This window comes from Prionailurus bengalensis, chromosome D3, assembly GCF_016509475.1.
Source record: "Prionailurus bengalensis isolate Pbe53 chromosome D3, Fcat_Pben_1.1_paternal_pri, whole genome shotgun sequence".
NCBI lineage: Eukaryota > Metazoa > Chordata > Mammalia > Carnivora > Felidae > Prionailurus > Prionailurus bengalensis.
The window spans coordinates 65,170,470-65,192,701 of NC_057356.1; the positions used below are offsets into that span (position 1 = coordinate 65,170,470).

Here is a 22,232-nt window from a genome sequence, read left to right on the forward strand (position 1 = left end):
ACTACATGGTGCTGCTTCTAACTGTGTTGGTTTTCCCACCCACAGTTAAATAGCCTCTCTGGACCATGGTTTTTCAGAGGCCTGGGACACCTCCAGGAGTCTCAGGCAGCCATCCAACCTCTTTTACTCTCCTCATTACCCTTGGCCCCTCAGAGCTGCCTGATTGCAGTCATTTACACACACAGAACTTTCCAAGAAGCAGGAGGCTTCACACTTCATCTCATTAACCTACATGGGCACCCGTGAGCTGAATTCCCATTCAAGGCCCCAAGATGTTCTGATGTTCTTCAGCAGATAGGCTTTGGTCTCTGGGTGATTAATTCCCCTGTTAGTTTGCACAGTGTGCTGAATATGGAGGAGGAAGACTGTAGCTGGGGGTCTCCAGGACCATAGGCCCCCTTAGGAATGGCCCATTTCACACACCCAGCACTGTGTGGACCTCTGGGGACCTTCCCCGCGGCAGCTGGCTCATTGCTCCCTCTTAGGCTCGTTCCAGGCAAGGCCAGCCCCCCAGCCGCTGCTTTCTCATTTATCTATATTCACCAGGGAACCCAGCTCTAATTAATTACCATCTACCCTCTACACTCAAGAGGGAAGCCGGCTTGGGGGAGGGTGGGGGGATACATGTAGAAATTCAATCAAGATCTTCAGCTAGCACAGCCTGTTGTTGGCAGCAATACTTCTTCCCAGGCTAAATGAGAAGACAGCATCTAGCTTTGTTCAAAGCTGCATCTGAATTTGGCTTTCCTTGTGTCCCAGTGTCTAGCAGAGGGATCTCCTGGAGGTGCCTGAGAGCATGAGCCTCTCTGAGCCTCCTCCTAGAAACTCAGGGGCAGGTTCAGGATTTACAGAAAGAGTCTTGCCTGTGACCCGGGGAGAGCTTAACTCTTAGTTCGCTGCAGTGTCTTTTGAGATGGATCAGGGAGTGAGTACAGTGATTCTCAACCCTACCTGTGCTTCCCAGTGGCTTGTGGAATTCAGATGCCCAGTCCTATATCTTCATATTCTAAAATGTAATGTTCCCATTGCATCTTTTTTAATAATTGAGATATAATTCATATACTTTAAAATTCACCCTTTTATTTTTATTTTTTTAGATTTATTTATTTTTGAAAGAGAGAGAGAGAGTACAAGGGAGGGGCAGAGAGAGAAGGAGAGACAGAGAATCCTAAGCAGGTTCCACACTGTCAGCGCAGAGCCTGACACAGGGCTCAAACTCACAAACCATGAGATCATGACCTGAGCCGAAATCAAGAGTCAGACGCTTAACCAACTGAGCCAACCAGGTGCCCCTTTTAAAGTGAACAGTTCAGTGATTTTTCAGTATATTACAGAGTTGTGCAACCATCACCATTACCAAATCCCAAAATATTTTCATCACTCCCAAAAAGAAACTCATACCTATTAGCAGTCTCTCTCTACCCCCTAACCATCACCACCAGGTGTAGCACTAGAGATGATTTTCTGTCTCTATGGACTTACCTATTCCAAACATTTCTTATAAATGGAATATAATATGTGCCCCACCTCATTCTGAACCTTGTGAATGGAAATATGTGAGCATTATCTGTAAAAAAAGAAAAAAACAAACAAACAAAAAACCTCAGATGATGAGGCACAGCCAGGGTTGAGGACCCTGGCCAAGAAATGGTTAAGCGCCCTGACCAAGAGCACCCCACTGGCTCTAATAGTAACTGCTTTGGAAATGGTTGTTGAATGACCAAGCCCCCACATTCTAGAGGAATCTCTCACAAACCAGTGTGATTAGGATGTCTTTCCCCAAAGTCACTGGTTAGTCCTAACTTCTGCAGTTAACAGTTCCATCACTACTGCTTGGAAATCTCAGCCGGAATCCACTCTCATGTCTACTTACCCAAATCAATAAGTTGAATAGGTCTCAATGACTGTTACCATCTCCCCAACTTGTGTAGAACTTCCCTTCCTGGGGCTGTGGCTGGGAGCTCATGAGAGGTGCTGTCCTTTCCAGAGAACTCTAACAGGGTAGTCCTGGTCACTCAGAAGAACTTAACTGAAATGGCCATCCTAGGTTCTCATGAATGCCTCAGAACAAAGCTAGATGGATATTACACAGAGGAGATGAGACACAGCCTGTAACAGATACCAAGTTGGCAGCACTGTGGGGAGGGAAGTTAAGAACAGATGTGAGGGGCCCCTGGGTGGCTCAGTCAGTTAAGCATCTGACTTCAGCTCAGGTCATGATCTCGCGGTCTGTGAGTTTGAGCCCTGTGTTGGGCTCTGTGCTGACAGCTCAGAGCCTGGAGCCTGAGCTCAGATTCTGTGTCTTCCTCTCTCTCTGACCCTCCCCTTTTCATGCTCTGTCTCTCTCTATCTCAAAAATAAATAAATGTTAAAAAAAAATAAAAGAAAAGAACAGACGTGACACCACTGTGGTTACAACCCAGTTAGGGTCCCAGTCTAGATGATGTTTGTGGGGACTATTGAGCAATCTGAGTCCTGCTTCCCTACTTCCAAGTCCTGTTTTCCAAAGGAGCCTGCCGTAGCCAGAGGCCACTCAGGCCACTCCTGTTTGCATAGTGCCTTACTCAGTTCTGTTATGGTGCCTGTATGGTCATTTATCACTCAGCATCTGCACGCTCAGCTCTGTGCCTTCTGGGATGACAGCACTGAGCTAAGTAGTCCAGGGTTACCCTCTCAGTGGGTACACAGGGCCATTGGCTGAAAGTCCAAATTTGGCCTGTAGTTGTGTGACAAAGTGGGAATGATTTACTGCAAACCCATCTCCAGTGCTGGGAACATAAAGCAGAGCCCTTCTAGTAGTGGCACAGAGAGAGATCCATGCAGTGCTTTGTTCAGCAGATTCTTGTTGACTTCCTACAGTGTGCCAGGCAAAGTTGGGATAAAGCAGTGACTAAAACAAGACCAGTCTCTGCACTTTGGGGGTTTACAGTGAAGGAGGATGGGATAGGGGGTGGGAGAAGATAGATAATAAACCAGTTAACGTGCATAATAAAATGTCAGAGATAAATGCACAAAGAAAGATAACAGGCCCAGAGGATGGAGAGTGACAGAGGAAAGAAGGAGGTGCTGATGCAGAGAGAAGAGCCAGAGAAGGCTTCTGATACACATCATGACCTGCATGAGGTTAGAGGGAAGAGAATTCTAAGAATAGCAGAGAATGAGCACTAAAGCCTCAGTCCTCAACCATGGCTCAACATGATCACTCTGGCAACTCTAAAATATTCTCTAGAGTCATACCTTACCCTGGAGAGATTAAATTAAAATCTCTAATGTGTGTGTGTATGTGTGTGTAAAATGCATCAGGTGATTCTGTAGTACAATTGGAATTGTGAACCACTGTATAAAAGGAGTGTCAGAAGCCATTGTGGCTTAGAGCTGAGTGAGCCAACAGTGTAGGGGTTGGGGGTTTATGTGAAGAGGTAGGCAGAGCTCAGCCAGTTCGTGAGGAGCCTTGAGGCCACGGTAAGGAGTGTAGGTGTTATCACAAACAATGGAAAGCCACCAGACAGTGTTGGAGCAGAGGGAACAGTGAACATCACCCCTGCTCTTGGCAGATCAGCACACGTGGGACAAGTGTTCTCTGTATGGAGTTCTCACCAAAGGCTGGGAAGTAGCACACAGAGAAGCTGGCTTTGCTCACAGAGACTGTACACACAGTTAATCCATGTTCGGTTATATGTCTAGAAAAGACATGTATTACCCACATTATAGGCTAGTAGTCTCAAAACTAGAAGGCCTCTGAACTCACCACACTCTAATTTTTCCCCTGGCACATAAGATGAAGAAGATAAATACATCTCTAGGTGCACGAACAAGGAGGGCCTCCAACTGTCTCATTTCTTCCTGAAGAGGTGGTTTAAAAAATGCAAATACAATGAAACAGGATGAGAAGAGTTGCAGATTACATTTCTGACAATGCGTAATCTCTGCTTGTTTGAGCGTTGCCATTAGGAAGCCTTCTGATTATTCTGGCAGCTCTGGTTCCTAACTCCCCACGGACAGAAAGAGACATGAAGAGAATTACATTTCTCCAAGGATGGGGCCAAAGGTCGTTCTGTGCATTGGACAGCTGGCTCCAGTCATATTGAAGCACCATGGCCTCAAGTGTTGCTCACAGAATAGCTGATGGCCCTGTTGTCACTTTCTTTACGCTCACTATCTATTACAAATTAAGCTGAAATTGTGGATTTTCAAAAATCAGGGAAGAAAATCTCCACCTGCTCTCCCCAGTCTCCTGCATTCATTGAGGCCTCTGCAGTTTGTAAAGGCCCCATGGATGCAGCACACTGTGACCTGATTGGTTGCCTGTGCCAGAGCCACCCTGATCTGCTGCTGTTGGGCGGGGAGATTGGCATGGGGCCCATGTGTCCGTGTTGGCAACATATTAGTAAAATACCTCTGAGCATTTTAAGTAGAGCTTTGTCCCCTTGCAACACCAGTGCCAAAAAGACAGCCACCCCTGTGTCCCCATGCCCCCATTCCCCAGCCATTGTTCTCTTCTCAGATACCGCAATTCAACTAAAATGGCACTGAACTGGGAGTCAGAGAGCTGGTTTTTAAGCCTGGGCCTATCACAAGCTAGCATGGTGGTGTTGAGCAGGTGATTAACCTTTTAGAGCTTCAACTCACTAATCTGTAAAATGAGAGGATTCTATTTGAATCTCCGGATGGCGTGAATCTGGGATGGTTTGCCTATCTGGCGAGGCACTGAAGTGTGAGTGGGCAAAGAGGTGAGGAGGGTGCGGTGGTGCCTTGGTTCTGCCTGTTACACAGCTGCAGGACCTCAGCTACGGCCTCTCTGGAGTGGGGCTGAGCCAGCCATGCAGAAGGCCACAGAGAAGAGTGCACAGGCTCGGAGGCAGAGAGAGTGGAATTGAGAGGGAAGTCAGCCCTCAGCTCAGCCACTTTCCGAGGTGTGGTCTCGGGCAAATGACTTAACCTCAGATTCCTTATCTTCAACATGGGATAACTGATGCCTCCTCACGAAAGTTGTTGAGAAACAAATGAGATTTGTATGGAGCACACAGAACACACGAGAACCTATCACAGAAAGGCTGACTGTTACCATCGGTCACCTATTCTGTACTGGGTAATTATTGATTACTCATCCTTTTGAAGAATGAGGTTATCTTCCCACAGTGATGAAGAACTCAGCAATAGAAAGATCCATTCTCCTAGTATTTGGGTCTGTTGTAAACGTTTCCAAATTGCCTCTGGATCTTCCCACTTAGCATTCCCCTCCCAAACTTGATCATTCTTGGTGTGAAGGACCCCACAATAGTGTACATAAGTTGGATCTGGAGTGTTCCTTTATTCCCCAAAATTGTGGCATTAACTCAAGACATACCATGGAATTTGTATCCTGGGCACCCATTGTGATATTTAAAAATGCATGAAACTCCCAAAGACTTTTCTCCATGCTGGGAGATTAGAATCTGCCCTAACTCAAGGGGCCAGTCCCATCCAGCATTACTGTGCAAATGGTCATATGTGCAAACCATTAATTAGAACCATTAAGTCCTTGTATCCCCAACGGAAGTGAGGAGCCCTCAGATTCTCTAGGAAAAACTTTTTTTGTGAAAAAGTAGCTTCTTGGCCTGTTCTCCTCACTTTGTCCACTCCCCCTCCCCACCAACCCCAGGTCTTTTCCTCTCTTCTGCCCCTTGAGAATGGTGCTCAAGTTTAGGTGGAAATAGAGGCAGTCTCACTGACCAGGTCAAAATGAAACACATGTTTATGCAACACTCACTGTGTCTTTCATTCAGCCTTCAGCAGGCATTTGCTACAGGTCTCTCTCCAAGGACTGTACTTGGTCTGGAGGCAGATGCAAAGTCTGAAGGTCCAACTCTGACTTCATGGAGCTCCCCAGTCTCCTGTCAAAGATTCAGGAACTGTTCCACCCAAGCGGGTGTGGAGGGGTGTCCTCGAGTGTACCACACAATAGATGCCCTTGGGAGCTTCAATCTGGATGATGGAGCAGGACTCATATACTCATCCTCTTCCAATACTCAAAGGAATTATGTCCCCTGTCAACCCAGGAGCTATGAGGACAACGCATGCTACGTGTCACATGAGTGGTACAGAGAACGTGGTAGAAGACTTTAGGGTAGGGGGTTCTGGAAAAGCTTCTTGAAGGAGTTGAGTCTCCGTTTGGATCTGAATGATGTTCATAATATGGACTACCAGAGAGAAGTGGATATCAAGCTTTACTCAGGCAGAATTTATAGAGGGAAGGGTGGGTCTGGGATTTCGCTGTTTTTAGGGAGATGTGGCTCAGGAAGTTACTGGAGCTGACATGTGGCAAGGAATACATAAACTATGAAAGGCCCAGAACATCTTGACTCCTTAGCTGTTCCCACTTTGCCTCTTTAGCAGTTGCATTCTTTCTTCTGTTGGCATCTGTGTCTCCTTCCCAGCTGTGCATCACTTGGGGCAAACCTCCTTTGTCTCATCCTCTCTCCTGGCCCCTTCCCTCTTCCCAGTCTCATTCCTTCCCTCCACACACACATGCAAGTGCCTGCCAGGCATGTTATGCGTTCCTTGTTCTGGGCCTCAGTGTCCTTTCCTATAAAGTGACAGAGTTTAAGAATTTTTTAGGAGTGTAACTAATGCTGAATGAGCTCTGCTTGTCCTCGGTCCACCCCTGGGTCCACCTGCTCCCCCAAGCCTCTGGACTGGGAATGCCAGCCTTCCCCAAGGCTGCTGAGCCTCACATAGGCGAGGCTGCACTTGCTGCCCCTGGTTCTACTCAGGGTACCCACCCTCCTTCAGACTGCCAGGGGCTGCCTGCCCCGTGGCCCAGGCTCATGGCCTGCCATGCCCTCCCAGGTGCAGGCAGCTCTGGGAAGCAGGCAGGAGCCATGGCTTTGATCACACACACAATAACCTCAGCACTGAGGCATCCATGCTAATCACTTTTGATTACAAATGGATTAAACAGGACAGCAGCTGCACAGAGCTGCTTTGATTCAGGCCTGCTCAATAATGAGATGCATAGGCACAGGCTAGGAGGCTGTAGCCACGGGTCCTGCCCAACCCCCATTCCGCATCCTTCAGGGCCACCTCTGGGCAGGGGGCACTGTTCACAGACACAGGGGAAACAAAGGCAATTCCACTAGCCTCAGTGGTGCCCTAGGCTTCATTCAAGCTATCCTTGTAGCCTCCCTGCAGGCTGTGCTCCTTGCCACTTGTTCAGCCATGTTCCTCACCTGCAGGGAACCCAGCCTGTTCCCTCTGCATTCCCACCGGGCAAGGTATGGAACCACAGGTTACACAGCAGCCGCTCTACTGAGAGGAATCCCAAGTCCAATTCAGGAACAGTCAAATCCACAAAGGGTCCAGTGACTCCTCCCCTGCCCCTAAGTATGTCCCTTATGTGGCCACTGGTATATCGGGGACCAGCACAGCCCTCAGATAGAGACCCATAACAAGTGTCTGCTGAGAGCTGAATGAAAGACAGAGTATCGTTTCTACTATCATAAATAATGATGTCCTCGGTAGTACCCTTCACATGTAGAACAGGAAGGACGGAGGTAGACATTCATAGCCCCCCCATCCTATTTTATTTTCCCACAAATCCTGTGAGCTGGCCAGGAGTTTTGGGACCTCTTTCAGAAATAAGGAAGTGAAATTTCAGACAGGTAAAATTCAGACCTTTTCTCAGGTGCCTTCGTGTACCCATTCTGGATCTTTGGGGACCAGCCCAAGCTCTGTCATTTTGCCATGTAATCATCTACCAGCTCCTCTTTCCCCTCACTGGAGAATGTCCTGGGTATATCTAGTTTCTGATCATGGCCCCATGACAGCAGTGACCGCCTGTGTGTCTATTTTTGTATACAGATTGAACCACTCTGGGGTTGGTGGGGTATGAGCAGCTGCTTTGGCTAAATTACGAGGCTCCAGGGAGGGAAGGGAGATAAGAGGGACTCGGCACCGAAGCCAAACGTTCTCAGGGCTATAAGATGCACTAATAAATTTGACCTTGGGGCATTTCATGTTTGGCCAAAAGAGTTTGAAATAGGAATGGGGAATCCCCGGTTTCTAATAAAAGCTTCCAGAGAAGAGGCAGCATTTCTAACCACCTCTCACCCACCCTTGCCCTCAGCCCAGGAAGGCACAGTGTCAGTCTCATGCTGAGGTGTCTACTTAAAACCTGGCCACAGCAGAGCCGCAGCCAAATCCCTTCACAGTGCCCACAACCCTCTCATGTGAGAGAATTTTGGAGGATCATAGTCTTGAGGGCAGGGAAGGGAGAAGAAGGGGTTCAAAGTTTAATGCCATGCCAGCTATCCTGTCTGTTGATGTGGCACAGGATACTCTCCCCATTCTCTCACTTGAGTGGCCCAAGTTTAGCCTCACCATGCCTCTGAAAGATCTAAGGAAGAGGGAGCAACTCATCTTTATGAAGCATTGCCTTTCTGTGCTCCTGACAGGCATTTATTTCATCATCTAAACATCCCTGGGAGGTGGCTAATATTATCCACTTTTTATGGGTAAGAAAACAGAGGCTCAGGAGTAAGCTGCATGGAAGAATTAATAGCTGAACTTGACCCTGGCTGACCGTCAGGCATGTATTACTTTGCAGCAGTCATTGCCTCATCTACATTCCCACTTCACAGATGAGTAACTCAGCTCTAGGGATGATGTGTGACTGGAACAAGCTCCTAGCGCTAAGTAATGCCAGCCTTCGGCTTTGAATTCAGGAGTCCTAATCTCAGTCTTTCTTTTCACATTATAGATTGTAGGGGCCATTCTGATTTGCAAGCCATTCTCCTGCTTTAGGGCTTTGAGTCTGATGTTCTGTCTCCCTAAAGTGCCATTTTTACAGGTGTCTGTTTAGCAATGTCTGCTCATCCTTCAGGGCTCAGCTTATAGTTGCCTCCTCTGGAAAGCCTTCCTTGACTAGCTCCATCTTGTAAATCAGGTCTCCATTGACTCTCTTGTCATACCCATGCTTTTCTCTCATATTTCTTTTTCCTTGAACGTATCATAACTCTAAATTACATTTATTTTTGTTGTTCAGCAGTAGTGATGCCTTCCCCAGTTAGACTCTCAAGTTCCGTGAAGGCAGGGACTTTATCTTACTTGTTCATTACAGTATCTGTAGAATGCAGGGTATTTAGCATTCACGTGGTTTCAATAAGACAAAATTAAAATTTAGACATGAGTAGAATGAGCAGACAAGAAGTCTACTGGTCTGAACAAATTCACACCTAACAAAATTAAGAGATGAAATAAGTCCAGGTTCAACACTGCCTTGTCTGTTCAGCTGCTATACCAAAATATCATAAACTAGGTGGTTTATAAACAACACAAATTTATTTCTCATAATCCTGGAGGCTGAAAAGCCCAAGGTCAAGGCACTGGCTAGCTCAGTGTCTGGTGACAGTCTGCTACCTGGTTTATAGACGGCTGTCTTCTTACTGTGTCCTCTCGTGGAGGAAGGGTTGAGGGAGTATTCTGGGGTCTCTTTGATAAGGGCACTCATCCCGTGCATGACGGCTGCACCCTTACGGCCTAATCACCTTCCAAAGGCCCATCTTCAAATACTGTCCCATTGTGGGTTAGGAATTAGCATATGAATTTTGGTGCACACGAGTATTCAGTCCTTAGCAAGTAGATTTACTGCATTTATCTAGGATTTCCTCAGGTACATCTGGAGTTCTGCATAGTGGAGATTTCTCAACATGGCCTACACGTGGATAAACCCCAAAGTGCTCTCAAATCTCCTTGCCCAGGACACCCTCAGCATACCCAGTGTTGCAGGACCAGCTGCACATTAGCCCACAAATCCACCGTGTGCCTCCTGTTCTGCATTGAAGCTCTCAGTTCCCAGCCACACCAAGATGTTCCTGGGCTACTAAACACACCTACACCATCACCCACACCATGCATTCCAGTCTTCACGAATGATAGCTCCATTCTTCCAACTTCTTAGGCCAAAACCCTTGGCATCATCCTTTACTTGTGTCTTTCCCTCTCACCCCATGGCTAACCCATCAACAAATACTATCGGCTGTTCTCCACACAGCAATCTACTGTGGCCTAAACCTCGAGACTAATATTTAATGGCTTTATGTGACATGGCCTGACTCCACACTAACCTCTAGCCACTGTCCCCCTGGCTTACTCTGCTCTAGCTGTCCTGGTCTCCTTGCTGTTCCACCAACACAATGAGCACACGCTCATGTCCGTAGCTGTGCCCATCATGTTTCCTCTGTTTGGAATTCTCCCGAATACCCCATGGCTCACTTTCTTACTTAATTTGGGTCTCTACTCAAATATCCTCTGGTCACAGAAAACTTCTCTGACCAGCTTATTTAAAGCAGTACATCCCTAGTCTTTCATTCCCCATCCCCTTTCTTTTTTTTAGTTTTGTCTTTTATTACAATCAGCAGGTTACATCATTATTAATATTCTTATTGTTATCATTTTACCGTATTGTCTGCCTCAGTGAAAACAAGGAGTTGTTTTATATTTTCATTATTATATCCTCAGTTCCTAGAAAAATAAATATTTATTGCCTGAAATCATTAGATGAGTTTTGGCACCCTTCACATTTACTCCATTCATTAGCCTGGTTTACTGCACACTGAAATTTGCACAGAGGACATTTTAACTCCTGAGCTCATTGGAATGTGCCATGCCATACCAGTTGCCTGGCCTGAGGTCCAGTCCAGCTGCCAGTGGTCTTTAGTAGATGGGTTCATGGGCACACCAGCAGTGTGCTGGATGGAGCCAGATTATGGTAGCATGAGTCAGCTAGGTACATCTATTCCCAACTCTGCAATCAGCATCTTCAACTTGGTAGCTTGAAACAGCAGGAGTGCTTATGGGAATTAATTGCCAAATGCCTTACAATGGGACTTTGCTACCCTGCCTCCAAGAGTCAGGTATTAAAGCACTAGTATTAAAGGTACTAGTCAGCACAAGACTAGTAACAATTTCTCTTCCCACTGATACAGTGTGCTAGGATCTGAAAGCCAGTAAGAGAGAGGCATTTATAAGCTACATGGTGATGGGGCACCTGGGTGGCTCAGTGAGTTAAGCGTCTGACTTCAGCTCAGGTCATGATCTCATGGTCCATGGGTTCGAGCCCCATGTCGGGCTCTGTGCTGACAGCTCAGAGCCTGGAGCCTGCCTCAGATTCTGTGTCTCCCTCTCTCTCTGCCCCTCCCCCACTCACTCTCTGTCTCTCTCACTCTCAAAAATAAATAAACATAAAAAAAAGAAAAACTAATATAAGCTACCTGGTGATGACATTGGGAACCATATACAGAGAAGACGAATTGAAAGCACTGGGATATCCCACCTGGAGATGTACAGATCTGATACCTGTAACCAAAAGTACCAAGGGAGGCCCGTGGCAGGAGGACTAAGCTTAATGTAGTCTGTGCACATGGGCAGAGCTGGAGAATGCATAGGGGAAGAGAGGAGTCTAAAATCCTTTGGGTTTGGTGTATGGCTCTAACTTGAGATACGGGGTCTGCAGTGGGTTGATTAGTCCATCTGTTTCCTCATCTGTAAAATGGGGTTCCCATTCCCTATTTAATAGGAAGATAATGATGGTTTAAAAAAGCAAGCAGTTAGTTTCTGTTCTCAGGACTCAGGGGATGAGTTTCAGTGAGGCACATTTCAACTGCATAAGGGTTGAACTTGCTAAAGACTACTGCTGTGGCCCTAAAATAGCAAGTGCCACTTCCTCCAAAGTGTTCAAGCCGGGTGTCCATCTGTCAGAGAAGTTAGAGAAGGGGATTCCTGCATTGGAGGGAGGCTGATCTGAATAATCACCCCCCAAGATCCCTTCCACACTAAGTCTTCTACAGCCAAGAACATGTCCCTGGGCAAGTCACTGACCGATTTTTTTGCCTCATTTCCTCCATCTGTCAAACAAGCAGGATAGTCTCTGCCCCTTTCTGTTTTGTGCTGCTGTCGGGATGATTAAGTGAGATCATCATTTGAAATTTTTTAGGTCTAGGGAGTAAAGGTATTTTGTCATCTCCTACTTCCTTCTTGTTATAATAGAAACACTTTATATCTTGAAATAGGATAACATTCCCTATGACTTGGCGATGAAGAATACCCACCATTTTTCATCTAGTCAATTATAGAGCGAATAATTAAAAGACAGCACTATTGTCAAACTCTTAAATTCTTTGTGGAAATAAGCTGTGTGTCTCAGAATTGAGATTATTGTTAATATCGCATGAGGTCAAGGAAAGCCGTAGGGTGACTGGAGAGATCAGGCCCTGCTGTTGACATGACATGCCTCTCCCATAGCTACAGCAAAGGTGAGCAGCTGGGCACAGCTAGCTGTGGCCTCCCTGCCCTCTTGCCCCTCTTCTTTTTTTTTTTTTTTAATTTTTTTTTTTAACGTTTATTTATTTTGGAGACAGAGAGAGACAGAGCATGAACGGGGGAGGGGCAGAGAGAGAGGGAGACACAGAATCGGAAGCAGGCTCCAGGCTCTGAGCCATCAGCCCAGAGCCCGACGCGGGGCTCGAACCCACGGACCGCGAGATCGTGACCTGGCTGAAGTCGGACGCTCAACCGACTGAGCCACCCAGGCGCCCCTTCTTGCCCCTCTTCTAACCCAGAGTCAGGCTTGCTTCACATAGACATGTAGCAATGGGTCCTTTGCCCCCCAAATTACGGACCTCTCTCATCTCTGTTCTTAACTACAATTCCTTAGATATGGAATTTGTTTTTACCAAAAGACATGAAGGCTCTGATTTTTCTTCTCTGGTTAGAAGTGAAACACAGCAGACAGCTATCCTGAGAATAGTTACACGGTGAGTGAGAGATGGAGGGCATGGATTATTCTGAAGACAAACTTAGGTTTCACTAACTCTTCAGTTGTGCCAAGGGCCCTGCTTCTCCTTATCATCCTACCACTCCATCATTTTCTATGATATCCCACCCCTGAGTACCTTTAGTAATAGTTTGTATGAAGCCTGATAATGCCCGGGTGAGTGGTGGGGCTCTGCATAGCCTTTCCCAGATTCATAGGCTGTCTGATCATGAGGTGATCTTGCAGAGTTCCTCACGTCAGAGGTGGGGAACTACCTAAGAGCCTGGTAGAGATGTTACTTGTGAGAGGTCACACTACCAATGAATTGCCAAATATGGCTGCAAAAGTGAACATCACCAGTCCCTGTGGTGGGCCCTTTGTATTTGTGCTATAAATAAATGGCTTGGGCATATGATTACTAAAGGGGTCTCAGACTTAGTTAGCAGCTACATCCAGTCCTGCTGATGTAGCATCTGTGTTGTTCATTCATTTTGTTCAGTCTCAGTGGGCAGTATATAGAGAGGCATCTCCAACTGAGCCAGCCAGAAATCATGGGCAAGTGTGTCCAAAAATGGGTGGACTGTGAGTCAGGCATACAGGAGATTTCAGGGAGAACAATTAAAGGACACTTTATTTGGAGAAGAGGTCCAGGGAGATATAATCAACATTTGACTGAGCCATTTTGATAAATAGGAAACCTCCATTTTTGAGATGCTCCTGTGAGATGATCTTGTTCTTTAGAGTGAAATCATAAGAGAACATTTTTTTTTTAGCAAACTGTAGTCAAGTAAGGACTGCCTGAAACACAAAACAGGTATATGCACACCCCAGCGAACAGCTGAATCAACTGTTTCCAGAAATCCTGTATAAAATATAAGAGGGACAGATTTTTAACACAGTACCCAGGTGTGTGTGTATATGTCAAGGAACCATGCATCCTTCAAAGTTGTCATGCTAGAGTCTAGTCCTATTTTCTGAAGGTGTTTTACTCCCTTAATATATTGGGGGACATCTTTACAAGCTGTGGTAGACCCTGTAGAATATCTTCAATGGTGAAGAACCACTCTGGAAACAGCCAGATGTCTTGGTCCTCAGAGAACTCCCATCCCAGGGAGTGGCAGGACCAAGCGAGTACTCAGCACTTTTGCAAGGCCTGTAACACTAATGCAAAAGCAGGGCCATTTGTGAAAGAGACTGCACACTGGTTGTGCAGTTTTCAAACAGCAGTTCAAAGAGATTTTCATTTCAACTGAAAGCAAAGCATATAAACAAGCAAGTTCTACTTGGTTAATTAAATAAAATGAATAAGCAAATAACCAGATCTTACTTCCTTAAAAATACTTAACTAATCTTTCTGATGAAAACTGCAAGCAGAGGTATTTGGTAAACAAAAGCTATCTTTCAAATTTTAGTTTGTGAAGGCTGTTTCTTGCAAATGAGAAGAACTCCAGTTTCATATCTCTTATATTTGATAAAGATGGTTGCCTGTCTCTCCTGAAGATTGTACCTACTGCTGTCCATTTTCATCACTCCGTCAGGTGCAAAACTGTCTTTACTACTTATTCCTCCTAGTCCTCATCCTATGTTGAATTCAAGGAGTACATAAACCATGTTTCATGCCTGTTGTAACAGAGATGGAGTACTTGGGATTTCCCATTTTTGTGTGTTATCTAAAGTGCCCACTTTTATGGTCATAATGATATTATTCTTTCTTGGGATGCAACTACCCACTTCCCATTATTGGTTACCTTTTATTTATTTTTTTAAATAAATGCCTTCCTCATTCTGTCTTAGTTAGCATCTCTAAAAGACAGAGATCTTTTCTAACCGGGATGAGATGACCTGTGACAGCATTTAGATTGCCTGCCAGCCCCACACATATGGAGTAGTTAAGAATGAACATAGGCCATGGTTTCAGGTGGAATTGAGCATATTCTCTGGATCTGTCAATTGCTGTCTTGCAACTTTGAATAAATAATTTCCTGTAGCTAAGTTTGTGCTTTCTCATTTGTAGGATGGGTGTACTCATGGTACTGCTTCACGAGGTTCTTGAGAAAATGTAATGATATGAGCTGATCCCTGGAAAGCATTTAGTAGTTCATGGGGACTCCCAGCATCTGTGACATGCCTGGAACTTAGCATGCCCTGATTAGCTGGGAAGGAAAAAGGAATGGAGGAGAGAAAGGTGGGAGGTGGGGAGAGAGTATAAACTTGGTTAGGAAGTTTATGGCCGTGTAAATGTACAGTGCAGGCTTTAGTGAGTCCTTGGTCAGCTAGAATTCATGAACAAAGTTCCTTGGGAAAAAGTTATCTTGGTTCAGAGAAATTTGAGGAGAAGATCAAGAGAGTGGGCATTACCTTAGATACCTGCATTGTGAGGCCACCTGGGGCTGATGAGAAGCCCGGCTCCTACCTGCATGGCAAGTCATTTGGGGCACAGCTGGCAGTGATAAAAATGTCCCTGGAGCCAGGACTGACTCCCTGGCACCGTAGGAAGGGAGAAAGCACCAATCCATTTAGGGACGACTGAGGGGTCATGGATGGCTTAGACAGAGGTCTGGACTTGTCGTGATTCAGAGTCATGGTCACATCCCAGTTCTGTCACTTTTTGCCTCCATAACCCTGAATTATTCAACCAATTGGAGCCTCAGATTGCTCAACTATAAATTGTTCAAAATAATACTGCCCTGCATTGGTAATGTGAGCATGAAGAGGGATAATGAAGTTAAAGCATCTACCTGGTACAATGACAAGCAAAAGGTGGCTCCTGAAAAATAAACTGTTTTTCATATTATAATTTCCAAGAGTTTAGGGTAGGCTTCCTGGAGGAGATCCTTCTATTTTACCTGAGGCTTAGAAAAGCTATGGCTCCTGGCACCTGCAAGGTCCAGCTTGACTTTATCCCTTTTAGAAATTCACCTGTAATTGGGATTAATTGCTCCAGATTTAGCCTAGGGGACCCAGATTACCAGCCAAACTGGTTTCACTGAGGTGAGGAGCAGAGCTTTTGACTCCAGTGCTCAGACCCTCTCTGAAGCAAGTACCTTCTGACTTTTCCATTTCCTGCTGAGAGTGAGCCTAAGGGTGCGAATCAATTTTCTGGGGTTCACCAAGGGGATGCATTTAAAAGCTTTAATATGATTTGTAGAGCCAAGTGAGCCGATCATCTGGTCAGTTCTAAGCAGAAACTCAGAAAATGATGAGGAGAGAGATAAGAATGGGTTCCTCCCCTCCCCTCAGCATCCAGCCTTGCTTGGCATATGTTCAATGAGGGGAACCTCCTTTATTGGCCTTTTACGGACTTTGGAAACAGCCCACAGATGCTTGCAATGTGATTTCTTCATTTTGTTCAAAGGAAAGGACCTACAGCCCAGATTGTGCTCCTGAGAAGCAACGTATCTTTAGCTCCTTCCTTTCCTGGTAAATTAGTTATGCTTCCTTAAGCGTGTAGCTTGCTGAACTTCAGGAGAAGAGAGCAGACATCACTGCCTACAGAAAGTGTAAAGAAAGGAAGAGAAAGGATTTTCCTGATGAGTAACTCATAGCAAGTATTAAAGGCTGTGTTCCTAAAATGAGGTCTAATGTGTTCCTAGAATGAGTTGTAAAGGTTAATTCTCCTTTCCCCAGGTATATTCAGTTAGCACTGTGAATGGCATGTTCACCTGTCTAAGGGTCTTCTCTTTTAAGGTATGAATTTCCAAAATTTCTCTTTTGTAAAGCTTTAAATCATCTTCACAGAGAAGTCCAATATGAAATAACAATAGAAGTTGTGCTGCCCTGAATAAAGGGGGTTGGGGTTGGAACTCAGCTCTCTCCTCTCATCCACTCACAGTCGCCAGGACCCTTCTGTGGAATCCAGGGCTCCATAGGGCACAGTTTGAAAACCACTGTTCTCTAAGTTTGTTATGCATGGTTCATTCCGAGGTGTCAGAAGCATCATAAGAGGATGTGCTAGAACCTGATCATGCATATTCCAAAAATAGCATGGCTCATAGAATATCATGATGTAGTGAAAAAAGAACATGAGTCAGCCAAACGAGGCTCTGATGCCATTCTACCACTCACTTGTTGTATACCTTCAGAAATGACTTAACCTACTTGAGCTACTTTTTACCGAAATAATAAATGGGGATGTGAACATCCACGTCCCCGTGTATACCAGGTGTACCTTTGTTAACTTCCCACCCAATACCACACAAGATGCTGTCCGTGAAATCCATTTTTTTTGGTCTAAGGAACAAGGAATTTAAAAATAATTCTAATGGGTATTTCAAAAAGGGTGGGACAAGCTTCTATAAGTTCACCAATTTGAAGTAACATAAAACAAAACTCATTGTCTCAGTGAGTTCCAGATTAAGGCATAAGAGACCTTTTCTGTCATTAGGTCTCTGTAGTAATAGCTCTAATCTACAAGAAGAAGGATTAAAGACATTTCCACTCAAAAGTTGAAACAGTTGTGATTTGGGCAACAAATATGAATACCACCATTAGAACATAGGTTGTATGTGCAAGGTTACACATGGAAGCTTAAAAAAAAAAAAGTAGAGCTCTTTTGGCTGCATACCTAGGGCATTTTGTTAGAAATCTCACCTGTAAATATTAGAACCCCTTCATTAAAATAATATATATATATATATATACATATGTATGTGTATATATGTGTGTGTGTATGTATATATACACATATATACACATATAAACATATATATACATATATATGCGTGTGTATATATATATGCACACATATATATATACATATATATATGTATATATATACACGTATATATATATTACTGCAAGACCAGGCTTGCTTGCAGTTATATTCAGTTATTATTAGTCATCCTTGTTGCTCTTTGGAATGGATTCCATAGCTAAGACTGGAGTTGTCAGTGGTTTCAGATTCAACCTTTAAAATTCCATGAAGGCTGAAAGGATTTAGCAAAAGGACACTCAGCCCAACCAGAATGGCAGCTTTAAGTGTGTAACTTGCTTCTTTGGCTGGTGGGAAGCCAGGTGCTTGGCTTCTATACCACACACTCCAAATGTCTTGGCAGCTAGACTAATGCTTTTGGAATTGTAAGGTTTTTTACCTTGAGCTCAGATGTGGATGTGACTGCAGGCTTACTGGGATAATGAACCCATGTAGCAATCTGAGTGACCATCTGTCTAAGTTCCTGATTGCACACCAGTCCAGTAATGGAGACACCAGTACAAGACCATCCCACTGCCCTCCTTTTTGTCTTTCTGATTAGGGATACTTCCAGATAGTGTAAACAGTCTCTTAAAGGTATGTATTTGGGAGGAGAGTTGCTGGAAAAGAGAAGAGGGGAGAAAACTAGAAAGAGTCTGCTCCGTCTCTTTTTGGTCCCTGAGGTGAGAAGGACATGTTAGGGTGCTAGAAGTGTACGGCCAGAGAGAGCGTAGAAGTCATTCTATAGGCGGTAAAAGAAGACCTGGACCGGTGAAGTGAGCTGGTGACAGATCCTATAGTGAGTTGAGCTGGAACCAGGGCTAGGACATGAGTTTTCTCCCTCCAAGTCTAACTAATGCCCTTTTGTATAGCAATGGCCATTGACCAGCCCTGTTAGGAGCAGGAACCTAATGGTACCATTTCACCTCCCTATTCCAATTTCCACATTGTCTTTTGTGGTCCTGGTGAAGTAGTGAGCTCACTTATGGTGGGTGCTTCCAGAGCCTGCTGCTTGGTGGAAATCACCTTCAGCTTCTTCCTTTTTCTCTGTCTTAACCCCTGACTTACCTTGCACCTCTCCCTGGCCCTTTCAGAATCTCCCAGTCTTCTGTGTTAGGGCATCTAAAACTTTCTTTCAGTTGCATACATATGGTTGGCTTTGTTCCAGATTATCCATTGGGTGACTCACAATCTTTCTGAGTCTGTTTCCTTTCTGCCAAGTTAAAGAGTGGGGCTAGTCAGTTTTCAACAACCCCAGTCACACATTTGATTTTGTTTTTGTCTTGGCTTGCTGGGACATTGCCTTCCATAAAGGCTGTCCTGAACTTTGTGGATTGAGGGCCTGGATTGGGATGGGTTTCAGGTTCCATCCTGTAGCCAAAGGAAGAAGCAAATGACACTTTACAAAGTGAAGGGGCGAAACTGATCCATTTCCTACAAAATAGGAAAGAGAAAAGGGGAACAGATTGAAAAGTTGTGTGTGTGTGTGTGTGTGTGTGTGTGTGTGTGTGTGTGAAGGGGGTTAATTAGAAGTTTTATTTAATGAAAGGATGGTATATTTAAGGACAATTTCAAACTGGAGCATTTATTACCCCAAAGCCATCTTTGCTCTGTTCTTTTATCTATCAGCCTACTCATCCATCCATCCAACCATCCAACCATCCATCCATCCATCCATCCATCCATCCATCCATCCATCTCCCATGCCATCATTTATTTCCCAGGCCCACAAGGGAAGAAATATCTGTAAAGAGAAAATGACCTAGAAGGTCCTCAGTACAATGAGGCTTCAGTGTGTCCAGCTGCATGTCTGTAAGGTTGAGATCCTTCTGGATAGATGTCCAGGGTGACCCACATCCCTCCCTTTTGTGTCAGTGACTCCCTTCCCAGGTACATGTACCCCAGGTCATGATCCCCTGGGGGATCAGTGGGGATATATTAGGCCCCACTCTTCCCAAATGAGGTGTGTCCTTTTGGTAAAGGGCCAGCAGAAGGGAAATACTGTTTCTGGGGAAGGAGGGTACAGGGAGGAAAAGGGAGTAGCCTCCTGTCATCTTCTGAGGGAAGCTTTAGACACTGTGGAAGTTAGTGGGTGGGAGGGCAGCTGCTTGAGGGACAGTCCTAGAGGGCACAAGGTGAGGCTGGCTGCAGCTGGATGGAGGTGACTTTTGGCGAGGCAAGCAGAGGGAGACCCCCATGCAGAGAGCTGGGTGGCAGGAGAGCAGAGAGCAGAATGCCTCTGCACCCGAAGGTGAAGAGACTCCTCTCTCGCCCCCTCAGAGCTTCACAGCTTCCTTCACCCTCCTACCTGCTCCCTAACCCACCCCTCAGGCTTGGAGAGACAAAAAAAAAAAAAAAAGAACTTGTGCCAAGAGAGAAATTGCAGCTCCTCAAAAATGGAAAGCAGGGTCATCATCCTAATATTTTGAATGTGGACTGTTCCAGAGAACAGCAAGACGTGTCAGGAATGAGAATGGTCTGAGACAGGGCCCCAGGAACACTGCCCACTCCACCAGGGAGATGAAAGAATTTTCTCCTTCCTTTGCCTTTTAAATGTAATTCTGTCTGCCCTTCTCCCCCAACACCCGCTCAACCCTCTCACTGGGAGCAGTGCAGACATTTAGCAGTCCTGGGAAAAGGCAGGATCCTTTTCATTAACTTCAGCCTGATTGAAGTCCCCAGAGCCATAGCAGATTGCATTTTCCTCCCTCTCTGCCTGCCTGTCTTGGATGCCTCCCCGCACAGCCAGGCTGCTCTGGGCAGTGAACGGTTTTCCAGTGGGACAGAATGAGGCCAGTCTCTGAGTAGGGGGATGGTCTGGAGAGGGTCTAGATCAGTGCTTTTCAGGGCAGTGGCTTTGGCTTTGTGGAGGGACACCTGAATGTCTTCTTGCCCAGGCCTCAGTTTCTCCTGTGTTCTGAGCATATGCACCTCTCTTTCAGCACAGAGGCAGGCAGCCAGCTGTGTCTGGACTTAGGGTTGGACTGGACTGAGATGGTCACTAGTGGGGGTTTCTGCAGAGGGACTGGGGATTATAGGACCCACCCGGGCTTCTTGTTAACCAGCCATGTGATCTTGAAGAAGTCATTTATTGGGGCACCTGGGTGGCTCAGTCAGTGAAGCGTCCGACTTCGGCTCAGGTCATGATCTCACAGTTCGTGGGTTCAAGCCCCGCATTGAGCTCTGCTCTGACAGCTCAGAGCCTGGAACCTGTTTCAGATTCTGTGTCTCCCTCTCTCTCTGCCCCTCCCCCACTCACGCTCTGTCTCCCTCTGTCTCAAAAATAAATAAACATTAAAAAAATTTTTTTTAAAGAAGTCACTTATCAACTTCTTCTGCAAAATAAGGACTTAGTCTGGAAGGTTGAAATTCATTTCAGTGGCAGAACATTTGACTCTAAATTAATTTGTGTACATGAAAGAAAGAAAAACAGAACCACTCTGGTTGAAGGGAGGGAGAGGTGGACACAGTAGGAGCTCTCTGACTATACTACCTTCCCTTGCTCCAGTTCCCTAACAGAAGTGGCTCCTGACCCCACTGTAGACATGGTGATTTTTCTTATCCACCCAGAGAGCTTCAGCTGTCTCCTTCAGGTTCTGATAGTCTTTAAGACTAGAACTCTTTTGGGGTACAGATCTGGGTGGGCTGCAATTTCAGAATGCAGGAGGACTTCCTATCCTGTATTTCTAATCTACATCTGAGCACCAGGCTTCAGTGCTGAGGACCAGTCCTTTCTCCTTTCCTGCGTGTGGAATGTGTAGATATTTAGGAAATAATCAGCTTTGTCAGTGGGAGTGGCCAAGGAGCAGGGTCTGTGTTTTGCCAAAGAGTTCATGTATTTGGGTTAGAGCAAGGGTAGAATCCAGGAGCCAGGCAGGCAGGGAGTCCTAGCTGGATGTTTTGGGAAAAGCAGACTTCTGCACACTGTTCATTCTGGAACCATTGAGGGAGGAAGTCTCAAAGCTTGCCTTTGGCTGTTTCCATGTCAGATAACACCTAGATTATCTCTGTGCTAGATTGTGATGGAAATAGTTCAGAATTTCCAAGGTAAAACATTCTGAAGTTCTGGAAGTACTTGGTAACCATACCCGACACCTCCTCCTGCCTCCCCCAAACCCAGCTCAGATAAACGACCACATCTGAATGGCCATGGGCTCACTGTGTTGTTTCATCCACAGGCAAGGGAGCTTGCCTTCTCTTTCTGGTAGTGGGTTCATTCACTTTTCAACCACTTTCTCTTTCATACCGGCTTTCCTTCAATTTAACTTTGACTCCTACACTGAAGTGTTCACTCATAAAACCTACAGCAAGGAGAGAAGAGCTTGCTCTCATCATGTAAGTTAATTAATTCATTCAAATATCTGAGTGCCTACTTCATGCAGGAAATGCTCTAGATGTTGAGTGCCCTTTCCTCTTGTCGACTTGAAGGGTGTCATAAGCTGTCTCTCACACTTCTTTTCTCCAGGCTCAGCAACTTAGCCGTTCTAGTCTTCACCTCTAGGTTGACAATATTCACCACTTTCCTTTTAAGTCATTTGGCCAACAGGTATTTATTGACTAATCACCTGTTTAGACTCTTCTCATCACTTTGAGGAATGCAGAAGTTACATAAGATATAAATCATGTCTTGTTGGGCCTGGTCTCGTTAAGTGAAAAAATAAAACAAAAAATACACACGACAACACAAAACAGAGCCTTAAATAATTAAGAACTAAGTTACATGCATCTGATTTCCTTTGAAGAGAAGGAAGG

At 45.4% G+C, this 22,232-nt stretch overlaps 1 protein-coding gene across 2 annotated transcripts in view; it reads left to right on the plus strand.

Moving 5' to 3' along the window:
• The window catches only part of SETBP1 (SET binding protein 1), a 377,247-nt gene that overhangs the window by 165,526 nt on the left and 189,489 nt on the right, over positions 1-22,232 (plus strand). The window contains exon 1 of one of the 2 annotated variants that reach the window (XM_043558707.1): positions 17,191-17,234. The exons of the other annotated variant lie outside the window; for it this stretch is intronic. The gene's annotated coding sequence lies outside the window, so the exon portion shown is untranslated. Of the gene's footprint in view, positions 1-17,190; positions 17,235-22,232 lie in introns of those variants that run through there. 2 annotated transcript variants of the gene reach the window in all.